Here is a 14,573-nt window from a genome sequence, read left to right as displayed (position 1 = left end):
GGTAGCATCTCTTCTTCCTGGTTGGCTGAGTAGCTGACGGACGTCAAACATCTTGTGCTCCATGCAGGTCAGGGTCCGGTCACTGTGGTCACTACCTAAGCTAGTATTGTTGCTTATTAAATGACAAATTATTTAAAACATTTTATGCTATTTGTCACATTTCTACATAAGGTACACACAATGATTATTGTCAGTACAATTGGGTCATTTGTGGCTTTAATTGAAGGCCTTGACCTTTATTGTGCATGTAAAAGAATCAGGCTATGTTTCGCATCTCTTTCTAGGTTGCAAATTCATTAGTGCAAGTAAAAGCATATATAATAATAAAAATGCTTAAGGTTAGAAGTGGGTGTGTTGGGGGGTTTCGCAGCATAGGCGAGGGTCTGGCACTTGAAAGAAATTCCTTACAGGGGGTGCAGGGTAAGGATGGCAATACATTGTTCTAATGGGGGTGGGTAGCTTGCACGTTTATGAGGACGAATCGAGCAGAAAGTGCTTAGCTCATCTTGGTTCACATGGGGAAGAAAACTGTAGCATATTGATTGTTGCAACTTTCTTCAGCTTCAGCGTGAGAATGGAAGCTCAGAGCTTTTCCTTCGCAGGGGGAGTGCAAGGGTGGGGGCAAGCCAGCTGCCTGCGCGCCTTGTGTGTGTGGGTGTGTGTCTGTCCTTGGCTGCTGCGGTAGAAAGGGGAGCTGAGCATTGCTGTACTATCGCAGTGAGGCCTGTTTACCCAAGATGGAGTCGAAAGGGGGCACAAAAAATAGATGCCCCGTGTCCTGGTCAGTAGTTCCATCCATGCAGCAGTCAACCGTGGTTAACTTTACATAAGGGCAAGGGGCAATACCACTACCGGAGGCACGCGGTCCAAGCCTTGTACTGAGGAGCGTATGACACGAGGGGGTCTGAGGACCCCTCGCTCCCATACATTCCCCCCTTTCGTTAGATCTAAAGTAACAAACTACTTTATCCCGTTCTTTCCGTTCTTCCTTCGGTAGCGCTCAGCTTCAGCCACAGCCTCATCCCAAGCAGGTGTACCCTTTATTGGCATCCATGCTTTACACAAACTTCTTAAGCTGTTACCCCTTCTTGCATATTCTTCGGTGGTGACCTGTAAGTATATCCCACCATCCCCATCTAAATCTATCCATGCCTCGTCATACCACAGCAAGTTTTTTGGTTCTCTAATGGTAGTGTAATGTAGATTATCGACCACATCCCCATACTGTCTATAGACGGCAGTCATCCTATACTGTGGTGTGGTGTATTCCCCGGTTTGTACTTGAGCATCTATCATGGTAGCCACCGTTGTCTGTCGGCCCACTGTTACCATCATCATTGCTGAATTAGGCATATTATTTTCACAGCATCTTAGTCCCAGTTGGCACACACAGAATATTAAAAGAAGAAAGACTATGATAGGAATGAGTATTTTTGCTGCAATGTTCACCCACGAAGGTACCCAGCTGAACAGGTCGTCGAACCACGTGTTGTTGTCTACTCCACCTTCTGCTCTCATTCTTTCTCCTAAATTATGCATTGCTGTTATCACATGTGACAGTGTCCCGTTATCAGCATCGGAAGTTGATACGAACGTGCAACACACCCCCAATTTTTTTGCAAACACCACCGTCCATCGCTGTGATAAGATCTAAGACCTATCTGTTTTGCATCGTCATCAGGCGCAGTGCACGGAGCTCTATTTTTATGATTTTTGAATCCTCCTTCAGTGTCGTTGGCCAGCTGGATGAGCTCCCAGCGTGTTATCTGCAGCCATTTCGCGTTTGCCCTTGCTTGAACGCCTGGTGCTAGGAACGATGCAAAGAATGTTTCTGCAGATGAGAAAAGCTTATACTGTTGTGGGATTTTAGCAAGTAGTTCTGATGATTTGGACGAAATATAATTGGATCTTTTGCTGCGTGACAACTTGGTTTTCAAAGTTTCTTCTGACAATAGTTCGTATGCTGGGGGCTCCGTGATTGTCTCATCGGGCGCTGTCGATGGTTCAGCCGATTGCCCTGCTGCCGATGTGTCAGCTGAAGGCCTTGCTGTGAACTGGACGTGGCTCTCTGGTATCACCATTAGTGCTGAGTGAGGTGTGGCTAGGGCACAAGTACCCCCCCAGGATGCTGGGAGATGCAGGTAAGCTCGTTTGCCACAGATCCAGTATATGTCCATTAATGCAGAAGTGCCTTTTTTCATGACTGGCATTAGTAAAGTCTTATTGCACTGCTGCACCGTTCCCATGTTCACCTTCCCTTCTCCATGGAAGCAAAGTTCGTGCGGTATTTCCTTTTGAATCTTTATGGGTCTCTCCAGGGGTGTGACCCATGTCAGCTTGGTGATATGCTGTGTCCAGATGGGGATGCACGTTTCTTTTGCCCATTCGTATGTTTCATCTGGCAGCCCACGAAGCCCCTCAGCTTTGCATTCAATCGTTTCATCATGCCACTTGTCATCTGCATATCTTGTGCCTTTTATAATGAAAAATGGCTCCTGGAGGCAGATTACTCCTTGTCGTCTGCTGGTGCAAGTTTGTTGTTTTCCAATTTTTCCATAGTGACTGTGTGTGCTTGAAATGTCTTTTTTATTCTACACAGCATCAGATGAATCAAACATTGGGCCTCAGACAAGGGTACTTCCTGTGGGATCAACATTTTTGGAGTTCCAGTTGCGTGAGGAATAAGTGAGCAAACGTAACAACTTTTGTTACTTGCTTGCTTTGCTGCGGTGCTCATGTCTGAATACCATTTGTTTGATTAGTCAGGCTGTCGGGGGTCCTCTATTTCATCTAACTCCAAGTTATGATAAATATTGTATCTGTTTTTTCCCACCCCCTTTTTTCTCCTCCTTCTGTTTTTTAATTGGGTACCAACTAGTGAATATTGCAGCGGGAATATTCTAGACCATGCTTCATCTATGTTGCTCATTGTGACGTGTGTATTCAGTAGTGGTTTCTGGTGCAGTGTGTGTACGCATGCTTGTATTTCTGGAATCAGCTAACCAATAGTAATCCTCATTTACATTCCATCCAAGCTCTATTTCTTTGGCTCCAGTATTATTCAACAATGGAATAGCAGTTTCGTTTACGTGCATTTGTACAAGGGGCAATGTTATATTTTTATCATTCAATTCAATGTTATAAGTGTCCTTCAAAATAGCCGTTGCTTCAGTCCATATTAGCTTAGACCCTGGTTTTGTCATATCAGTTCCGCTCCACCTTTGTTCATTTCATTTGCCACATATAAAACAACATTATACCAAATAAGATAAAACATCATTATTGCAAATAATATGGCAGCATATTTTATAACACATTCCAAATTATTTAATCTACTGGCCCTAGTGGCATCCCTATTTCTATGTAACATTTCAGCTTGCCCAGCCATTTTGTCGCATTGGCTCATGTTGAACCTATGTGGGTGAGACAAATTCGTTAAGTCACATGGAAGAAAAAATAATTGCAATTATTCATTTCTTTTTCATTTTTTTTTTTTACTCAGGCATGTAACAATTCCTTTTCATTTCATTATGGAATAGATTAGGAAAAAAATAGAAAAAACAACACGATTTATATGGAAAGAAAAGAAAAAGAGAGCGAGAAAGAGAGAAAGAAAGACAAAAATATATAAAACCTTTGCTTTTCCCCTATACTTTCCCTGTCTTGAGTTGCAATTGCCATCATGTCAACCTGTGCCAGTGGTGGCATCCACACAGTCAGTTTCATTTTGGGGAGGTGTAACACTGTGTGCCCTTCTTACGTCTGAGAGGTGCACCCAGTATTTTAACCCTGTGACCTTAACTGCAGTTGGGGTGCTGTACACCACTGTGTATGGACCATGAAATCTTGGTGAATTCCACCTTCTTACTAAGTTTCTGACAAGGATTTGCTCCCCTGGCATTAAAGGCCCCTCTGGGCTGTCTGCTGTCGGCATGGAGGTGTCTGTTGCTACATCTTCAGTAAATGGTGAAACAATTTGTTTGGCTATGCTGCATACTGCGCGCGTTAGCTGTGTTAGGTATTCCTTACACTCTTCTCCCAGCACTGTGGCAGACCTGTGCGCATCAGACGCCCTCCTAACAGGGGAGAGCGATGTGTGCATTCTCCTTCCCGTCACGATTTCGTGCGGGCTTAAATGATGGTCCTTGCATGGTTGGTTTCTGAGTTGGAACAGTGCTAGGGGCAGACAATATACCCAATTTGCTGCATAATTTCGATAAATTGCTTTTGAGCAGCCCGTTGATCCTCTCCACAACTCCATTGGCCATTGGATGATAAATCGAACATAATTTGTGTTTCACCCCCAGAAGGGAGGTTACTTCCTTGAAGAGGTCATTCACAAAGTGCGTGCCGTTATCTGAACGGATCACGTCACAGATTCCCCACCGTGAGAATACTTCTCGTACAAGAAACTTGGCAGCACATTTTGCATCAGGATGGGGACAGGGGCCCGCTTCCACCCACCGTGAAAAAGGGCATACCATCACAATCAAGTATCTTGCTCCATTACATCTTTCTCCCATATCGGCGTAATCAATATGTAGTTCTCTAAATGGACCTGTAGGGCGTCGCAAAGTGCCACGCAGAGTTCGCAATGTCATTCCTGAATTGTAAGTTTGGCATGTAGTACATTCAATCACAAATTTAGTCAAGTATTCATGTAGATTAGGAACAAACCAATCTTCTTGAATATCTGAGGCAACGTGTTGTTTTGCAACGTGAGCTGGAAAATGCAGTTGTTGGAATTCTACTTCTAATAATTCTACGGGCATCACTACTTTGCCTGTCGTTTCCTGTCTCCAAATGAGATCTGTGGCTGATTGCTTATACCCTCGTTTGCCCCACAACTCCTGCTCTTCAGGTGGGGCCCTTCTCTGAAGTTCTATCAATTGTGCTATGGGCGTGTTATTCTATGCATCTGCTGGTTGTTCTGCTGTGGTTGTTTTTACAATGTACTCTGATGTTGGTGTCTTATTGAAGTACGAGGCTTCTTTCGCTGCTGCGTCGGCTGCCGCGTTCCCCAATGAGACGGCGTCCGTGTTATGGGTATGGGCTTGGCATTTAACCACCGCTACTACCGATGGTTCTGCTAAAGCTTCTATTAGTTCATTTAGCAACGTGGCATGTTGCACAGGGGACCCGTCTGCTCTTCTGAACCCTCTCCTTCGCCAACGTGGTAGCCCTGAGTGAACTGTGGTGGTAACATAAGCTGAATCTGATTATATGGTCATGGCACAACCTTTGGCTGTGTGTAACGCGCTGACTAGCGCAGTCAGTTCGGCTGCTTGTGCAGAGTAATGTGAGGGGAGGCGTTTTTGCACAATCACTTCATATGTGTCTTCTTCCATGCGCACTACCACCATCCCCACATGTTTCTCTCCTGTCTCTGAATTTATGGATGCTGACCCGTCTATGAAATATATTTCACCTTCTGTAAGGGCGTTTTCGCTTGCTTTGGGAATGTCATCGCCCTCTCCCTCATATGTGCTACAATCGTGTTCCTGTAAATACTCAGTTGTGCATGGCTCTGTAATAAAGGTAGCTGGGTTCACTGTTTTGCATCTGACCACATGTACATTTGGACTTGATATTATTATTTCATAAGCAGAGGCTCTCTGTGTTGTGAGGGTAGATTTTGATCTTTCCAAGATAGCAAATAATGAATGTTCCGCATATAGCATCACTGAACATCCCATTACGATCGTGGCACTTTTCTCAATGGCGAAGGCCGCTGCAGCAAGGGCCTGTTCGCAAGTGAAATGTCCCTGCATTACGGGGTCTAATATTCCACTGTAGTACGCTAATGGTTTGTGGCCTAGTGATGTCTTTTGTGTCAATATTGCTGTCATTAATGTTCCATTTCTGTGTGAAAACAGGAAAAATGATTTTTCATAATCTGGATTTGCAAGGACTGGGGCGTCTGAAATAAGGTCTTTTAATCAAGAGAATTGGGCAATTGTCTCCTGTGTCCATTTTATTGGGGCTCTGTTCTTTTGTGCTTCTTTTAGTGCTTGTAGAATTGGCCGTGTGTATGCTGCGTAATCGAGGATCCATGCTCGGCAATAGTTACATATGCCAAGAAATTTCTGCATGTCCTTCACTGTTTTTGGCATGATAATGTGTCGAATGGCTGCTGCTCTGTCTGGTAATATTCTTTTTCCATCTTTAGATATTTGCTGGCCAAGATACACAACGTCAGCAAGGCAGTATTGTAACTTTCCTTTGTCCACCTTGTATCCCTTGGCAGCCAATACGTTAAGCAGTGTTATCGAGTCTTCTCTACACTCTTCTTCTGTTTTGCTGCAGACGAGTAAATCGTCTACGTACTATATAATGGTGCTCCCTACATCTATGTTGCCGATGTCTTCTCGTAGTACTCTGTTAAGAATGCTTGGGCTCTCGCAATACCCCTGTGGGAGTCTGCGATGTTCATATCTGTTGTTTCCTAATGTAAAAGCTGTAAGGTACTGCGACTCTGGTGCAAGTGGCACAGAGAAAAAGGCATTTTTTAGATCAATGACAGTGAAGCAAGTTGCCTCTTTTGGTATACTGCACAATATTGATGACGGGTTAGGCACTAAAGGGAACTCTTTTTGGATGACGTCATTGAGTGGGCGGAGGTCCTGGACCATTCTCCACCCCCCTCCTTTTGCTTTCTTAATCGGAAAAATCGCTGTTGCATGGGGAAGTTGATGGCACTAAGATACCTTGGCTTAGGAGCGTAGTCACTGTTTCTCTAATACCTTCCTCTGCTTCTTTGGATATTGGGTATTGTTTCACACTGGGTGGGAGGGCACCTGGTTTCAGTTTTATTTTTATGGGAGTTACCTCATGCAACAATCCTACATCGTGTGGTCCTGTAGTCCGAATTTCAGGTGCTACTCTGGCCATGTCTTCTTCAAATATTGTCAGTGGGGCCTTTATGTTAGCCATGAGTGGGTTGTGTATTTCTCTGTATTGAATCATAATGTCACATGGTATGCTTATTTCCATTATTATTTCTCCATCCCCTTCATAGTCAGTAAACAATTCTTCATCAGTGATATCTTTTAGCATTATGTTTGGCTCTATGCATAGCACACTTCTCCACTCGCGTCCTTGCGTGTCCAAGCCTATGACCACAATGCGTTTGTTGGAAACTTGAACTGCCTCAATGTCTATAGACATAATTGTGCCTGGCACTACATCTGTTGGTGTGATTGGGCGGAATATGAAATCGGATGGTATTCTCCACTCTTTTTGGGTTATTTCAGGCACTACTCGGGCTAATACCTGTATTCCATAGACGAACATGTCCATGTCAATGAGAATCCCCCTTACTGCAACTTCCTTTGTAATCGTACTTATAAGCAAGAGTGCCCATACGGGGCATACCCCTGGCGTTGAGCACACTATTCCTCTTTCAGTAAAGGCTATGGTCATGTTTAGCTTACTGAGAAGGTCTCGTCCCATCAAATTGATTGGCGTGTCTTCGTAATACAATAAGGGTGCACGCACTGTTTTTCCCCCCACTGTTACATCAAGATCTTTTGTATAAGGAACTTTTAAAATAGCCCCAGAGAACCCCTGCGTCTCCAAATTTCTTCCCGAGAGCTGAAACCGCCCTTCTGTGAGGCATGATTTTTCTGCTCCAGAGTCTACCATAAAGATAAACTGCTTGTTTCCTATCTCTGCCGCCACTAGTGGTTCCTCGTTTGCACTTTGTGTGGTGGATAGGACTGGGCACGCAAGTGCTCCCTGTGGGCTGTCCTAGTCTTGGTATCTTTGCTGACCTGGCATTGAAAAAACGTTGGTACCCATGAACGTTACGCCGCGGTATGGTGCAGGGTCACCGTTTGCGGCCGCTGCAAAAGGGTTATTATTTATGTTCCCTACTGGATTTCGTCTCGCCATGGGTTGTAGTGCGTTTTGCTGTTGTGGCTGCTGCTGCTGTTGCTGCTGCTGTGGTGGGGCTGGCTGTCTCTGTTGCATTTGGGGGTCATAGCAGTATTGATCCTGTTGTCCCCCCCTCCCCATTGGAGCTCCACAAGGGCTACTTGGGTGTGGGCAGCTCCACCCTTGTTCATTGTTCATGGGCTGTTGTTGCTGTTGAAAATACCCTGATGGTCGCATTCTACAATGTCGTGAATAATGTCCCCATCTTCCACAATTCCAACACGACCCCTGTTGTCCTCCCCTTGGTCCTTGCCCACCATACCCTCTGTTTCACATTCCTCCGTATCCTCCCCTTTGCACACGGTACCCACCTCTTCCTTGGGCCGGCCTGTTCTGCCGCTGCGATCCTTGGCATGGTTGTTCTTCTCCATTCCACTGTCCTTGGTCCTCTCCAACCCACTGGGCTTCTATCCCGACGGGCCTTCCTCCCGCATTTTCCTCTCCTTCGTTTCCTCTGTCTGCTATTGCACTGGCGGCGACCTTCACTAATTTTGTCTGTACTAATTTTGCTTCGTCTGCCAGCCTCTTTTGCGTGACCCCCTTTTCCTTCTCTTTGATCCTCCTCCAGTGGTGTACAATTATGCTCTGAATTTCAGGCCACCCTTTGGCTTTGATCCCAGCTATTTTGTCCAAGGCCTTCTGCACCTCTTTCGGCAACCCCTTTTTAATGATAAAATAGAATAAAGCTGTTGATTGATTACATGCCGTACCAGTTTCGCTTCTCCATAAATCTTGCACTCGCAAAATGAATTGCGCAGGATCCTCGTTCTCCTCCATTGTACACTGCATCACTGCATGTAAATCTGGAACGTCTGGAAATACACGCCGCAATGCATCCCATACTTGTGCTCGAACATTGTTAAATGGTGATCCATCGTGTCGGTCACAGCTCATCGTTACTCCTGGGAACCCTGCCCTTTCCCAGATTGTGTCTGCTTGGTCCCCGATTGCTGAAACTAATAGACTTTTTACATCATCTATAGCTAACGGCACGCCTGCCGTGTTCTTCTCAAATACATGTATCCACTTACCTGCCCCTCCCGTCAGCAGGGAGGAGGAGTTTTAACAGGTTGGTTTTGTCCATTTGGGCCCACGGAATGTAATTTGGCCTACCTGCTCCTTTATGTATCAGTGGCATTTGTAGTTTTTGTTTCTTTCCCGTTCTGCTTGTCTTCCCTTTTTTCGCTTTACTTACCAATATGTTTCCTTTCCTCCCTGTTCGTTGTCTTAATCTACCTTTCCATAATGGTGGCGATAGTGTGTCTGGGTAACGGTGGTTCGGCAGTGGGGAACCCTCCGCGGCAGCTGCCTCTTCGTATTCATCTAAATCGTCCCATATTTCTTCTATTTCTGACTCTAGCTCGTTATTATCCTCCCAGTTTTCCTTGGGTTCACTTCCTTGTCTTCCACTCTGGTCTCCACTTTGTTGACTCTCTGGTGTATCTGGGCGTATAATTCTCACTGGCTTGTTATTCAATTGGAACAGGAACTGTCCTGACTGCCACTCTTGTTCTTGCCTCTGCTGCGATGACGTCCCTTGCGATACTATAGACTGCCCTGATACCGAGGCTGCTGGGGTTGCATTGCTTGCTGCCCCGATCGGAGGTTCGAGATCTGCCAGTGACAGCGGGGGTACCTCCCCTCCCCCTGGCAGCATTTGCCCTTTGTCACATAAAGCTCTTAACCGTGTTATTTCCATTTGTGCGTGTGCTAGCTCACGGTTCAAATCACCTGTTAAACGTGCTATATCCACAGGAGGCGCACTCGTGGGGCCATACAGGCCTCCTTTGTCATATGGTGGATGTTCGGGGGCTGTTGCCCCTCTCTGGGCAGTGGCGGTGGGTGGTATATACAGGGGTTCACTAAACCCTACCGCTGGCCTAGTCATTAAGGGATAGATTTTTGTTACTTCGTTTTCGGTTGTAGTTGTTGAGCATTCCCCTTTTGGTGTCCCACCTACTTCTTCAGGGTTTTTCTGCTTTTCTGTCATTACGGCTTGTACCTACCTCTGCCGTGGGGAAAACTTCCTCAAACATTCGCCATAAATCTAACACTTCTCTCCGGTTCTGTAACTGTTTCCCTTTGTATCGCGCTAGCAAATGTGTTGATACTAGGTCCAACACTCTTTTGTCAAATGATCCTCCTTCTGGCCAGATTGGTGTAAGCCCATCTCCCTTTATCTCAGTGATCCAATGATCGTGATACTTCTGTATCCTGTCGCTATAAAGTGGAAGGTGCTGGCAAATATGTGCCAGTGGTGTTACTCCCCCCATGGCAATGTTTCTTTTCCTTTCTTGTGTATTCTAGTACCTTTTGAATCTCTTCCCACCTCTTACTTGGTATATCAATTACAATAATAGAAATAATACATTCTTTATCAATGCTCACAATTACCATATGTCACATTAGCTTTCTGAGAGGTGTTACCTGATCACCCCTCAGTTTCTTTCTTCTGCTTTACCTTATATCAATCACAAATTACTTGTATTAAAATACTTTAGCGTGTTCAACAAGACATATACATAAAAGCAGACCAACAAACATATAATCATGCAACATACACATGCACTGCCTGCGCGCGTTTGTTCTTTCCCTATTCCCGTTACTGTCCCTGTTTTTTTCTTCTTCCCTATATTATCCACTATTTCGCATTCACTGCCCACCTCTTTCACCTTTATTATGTCTCAAGATTTCTTACTTCCACGGAAGAAGAATATTCTAAAAACTATTCCGAGCCTACAGGAGACCGCTACTATTTTTCTCTATATCTCTATTCTGCACTTGGCCGGGACAAATGCTACGCGGCGCCGCCTTCTACCCCTAACGGGCTAGGATACCACTTCTCTTCTTCTTCTTCTTGTCACTTCTTACAACACCTAATGGCCATATAAAGGATAGATCAGAAAAGCCTCACCGTCACTCACACAGACCCTATTCTTGGCTACCTTCCCTTTGTTGCTAATTCCCTTCTTCCCGTATTTCCCCTTACCTTCCTTTGGGGTCTTTGCAACCGGGATTCCACGTGTTCAGTCAGGTACTCCGAGGGTCCCGCTCGCGGCCGGACCTCGCTCAGGTCCGTCCCCCAACCAAGCCGTAGCCTGCCTTGGCGAGCAGCTTTCGATCAGGTATTCGTCAACCGGGAACCCTTGACCCTTTCTTCTTGGTGTGCACAGTCTGGTCAACCGCGGAGGCAATGGGTCTGCTGGGGGGCGCCCTGGATCTCGCTGCCGGGCGGCGCAGGCCTCAAGGCACTTCTCTAAATCACGTCGCGGGGTCACCAAAAATGTAGGTGCCTTTCCCCGTCTTACTACGTGTGAGAGAAAAAGAAATAAAATAACAGGCAAAACCCCTTGTCGGGGAAAGAGGCACCCGATTGGCCAGACGGTGTGGTGCTGTAGGTGTAGGTAGCATCTCTTCCTCCTGGTTGGCTGAGTAGCTGACGGACATCAAACATCTTGTGCTCCATGCAGGTCAGGGTCCGGTCACTGTGGTCACTACCTAAGCTAGTATTGTTGCATATTAAATGACAAATTATTTAAAGCATTTTATGCTATTTGTCACATTTTTACATAAGTTACACACAATGATTATTGTCAGTACAATTGGGTCATTCGTGGCTTTAATTGAAGGCCTTGACCTTTATTGTGCATGTAAAAGAATCAGGCTATGTTTCGCATCTCTTTCTAGGTTTCAAATTCATGAGTGCAAGTAAAAGCATATATAATAATAAAAATGCTTAAGGTTAGTAGTGGGTGTGTTGGGTGGGTTTCGCAGCATAGGCTAGGGTCTGGCACTTGAAAGAAATACCTTACAGGGGGTGCAGGGTCAGGATGGCAATAAATTGTTCTAATGGGGGTGGGTGGCTTGCACGTTTATGAGGACGAATCGAGCAGAAAGTGCTTAGCTCATCTTGGTTCACATGCCGGTTCTCAGGCGAACAGTGATCTCAGAGGAAGAAAACTGTAGCATATTGATTGTTGCAACTTTCTTCAGCCTCAGCGTGAGAATGGAAGCGCAGAGCTTTTCCTTCGCAGGGGGGAGTGCAAGGGTGGGGGCCAGCCCGCTGCCTGCGCGCCTTGTGTGTGTGTGTGTGTCTCTGTCCTTGGCTGCTGCGGTGGAAAGGGGAGCTGAGCATTGCTGTACTATCGCAGTGAGGCCTGTTCACCCAAGATGGAGTCGAAAGGGGGCACAAAAAATGGATGCCCCGTATCCTGCTCAGTAGTCCCATCTATGCAGCAGTCAACCGTTGTTAACTTTACATAAGGGCAAGGGGCAATACCACTACCGGAGGCACGGGGTCCAAGCCTTGTACTGAGGAGCGTACGACACGAGGGGGCCTGAGGACCCCTCGCTCCCATACAGAACTCGGAAGACATTTAGGGACAAAGGGATCTTTACGGCATCATCCTGTGAATTGATTTAACACTTTGCTTGGTCAAGTAGTCACAGAACCTATGTGGTGTATTAGTAGGCCTCCCTTATGAATTCGAAGTTCCTATTTCATATGAAGTTAGAATACACCTGAATGCCAGAGGAATACACCACAGACAGTCAGGGTATAGAGAAACCCTGCTTTGTGTACTCCATTCCATAAACGCAGAATCAGATATAGGTCAATAACTCATTTTTTGGGAATACAACCAACTTTTATCCACAAATACAGTAGGGCTATTTTATATTACTCTCCAAAAGTAAAACTAATACATGCTGTTAATGCCTATGTTCTGAAATTACAGATTGAATCCCTGTTGTGGGTCATTATATGGCCCAGAGGTATGGTGTGTAAGTATGACACCCTTGTGAACTTTCAGTTAATGTTTCACATGAGGTTATTGCATGTCACCATCCACCTAACTGCTAAAGGAATAAACAGACAACTCAGGTATGTATATACCCTGTGCAATATACCCCTTGCCCTAACATGAGAAAGCATATCAAGTAATTACAGGTGTTTTCAGGAATTCACTTTTTAAAAAAGGTGTATTTATTGGATTATTAAAAACACAAAATAAAAGCACCAAATAAAAAAGGGACAGCTGTATAATACAGCCGGTCAAGTGGCATAGTGAGTAGAGCGGAGCTTGCTAACGCAGGTTCGAATCCCGGCAGGGCCAAACTCAGCCTTTCATCCTTCCGAGGTAGATAAATGAGCACCACACACTGTGGGTAATAATAAGCAGCGCTCAGATACCCGAGGGTTCATAGCGCTATATAAATGCCAAATTATTATTATTTTAATTATACCAATATTAAATTAAAACAAAGAAAAATTACACTAACGAAAATGAAACTCCGGTAGGAGAAATAGTCAAAGAATTACAATAAGATAACATTAAATTGAAAAGTCATGCCGGACACATCAAGAAAACATTTCAAGGCGTCAGCAGTGGTTGAATGTGTACGAGAAGAAGTAGTAGAGCTCTGTTCCCTACTGACCTGCCTCAGTTCCCCAAAAAGCCCATTGCCACACACCCTCACACGCACAATACAAACCCCCACACGCATGCACCTGCTGTTAAATGGAACGTTCAGTGCAACGTACTGAAAATACAAGTTTCAACTGCTTCCTACACTTTTATTTTAAAACAAATCCATTCCGGAATGGATTCGTTTTAAAGTAAAAGTATAGGAACAGTAAAACATAATAAAAAAGAAGTAGCAGAGCACCGCTCACTTCGACCACTGCAAGTCAGATGTATCTGGGCCTACCTGTAGTCTCCTTTTCTGGGCCACTGCAAGACTGCCTGCTCCTAAGAGCGCCTCCACATCTTTGGAATTCTATACCTCTTAAAATTCCCTTTGGGTATCTGCCAGTAAAATAGTCAAAGGGTCCAACCAGAGAGAAACCCCCTTCAGGTCTTTAATCCAGCTCAACAATTCAGTCCAGTAAATCTGTATAATGTACCACTATGGCTCCACCCCCTATAGCACAGCGGAGAGGAGACAGCATACATCTTAAACATTGTCTGTGGATTTCTATGCCGTACCTGAAGTATTTTAAAGTTATGCTCCATAGCATGTGTCAAAATATTCCTGTGAAAGGTCACTCTGTATATCCTATCCCACATATGATCAGAAATAACTCCTTCAGATACCAAATCCCCAACAAGCTTAGCTAATCAAATGTAGAAAATATTTCCTTCCCCGAAATTCCCTGTACCTTGTAGAAACCCTTAACATTCGACCAAGACATAATCAACGGGGACAGAGGGCAATCCTACCTCATACCCCCTTAAAAGCATGAAGGTTTCAGACAAGGTTCCATTAACCGCGATTCTGGTCGTGGGCTATACAGCGAAGCTATCCAACCATGAAAGTTCATCCCAAAACTGTACCTCTCAAGGAGCACCCCCAAAAACAGTCATTCCACACCGTCAAATGCTTTCTCTGAATCCAGAGAGAGCTGCCAGGCCTTGCTTTTGTTTTTTGGGCCACATATATATTGTCTTTCTGAGATGATCAGTGCCTTGTCGTCCCCTGATGAAACGCATATGGCCACCAGGTATCATAGAGCCATGTATAAAAGAATCATGTATCAAAGAACCCTATCCAACCCATTTCTCACAATTTTCCCAAACATGTTTACGTCCATATTCTCGAGTGATATAGGTTGACATGCCAAAACTGTGCAAGGATTT

Source organism: Ambystoma mexicanum, chromosome 6q, assembly GCF_040938575.1.
Source record: "Ambystoma mexicanum isolate Mex_15411 chromosome 6q, UKY_AmexF1_1, whole genome shotgun sequence".
NCBI lineage: Eukaryota > Metazoa > Chordata > Amphibia > Caudata > Ambystomatidae > Ambystoma > Ambystoma mexicanum.
The sequence above is the reverse complement of the archived record's forward strand: the minus strand, read 5'-3'. Positions refer to the sequence as shown.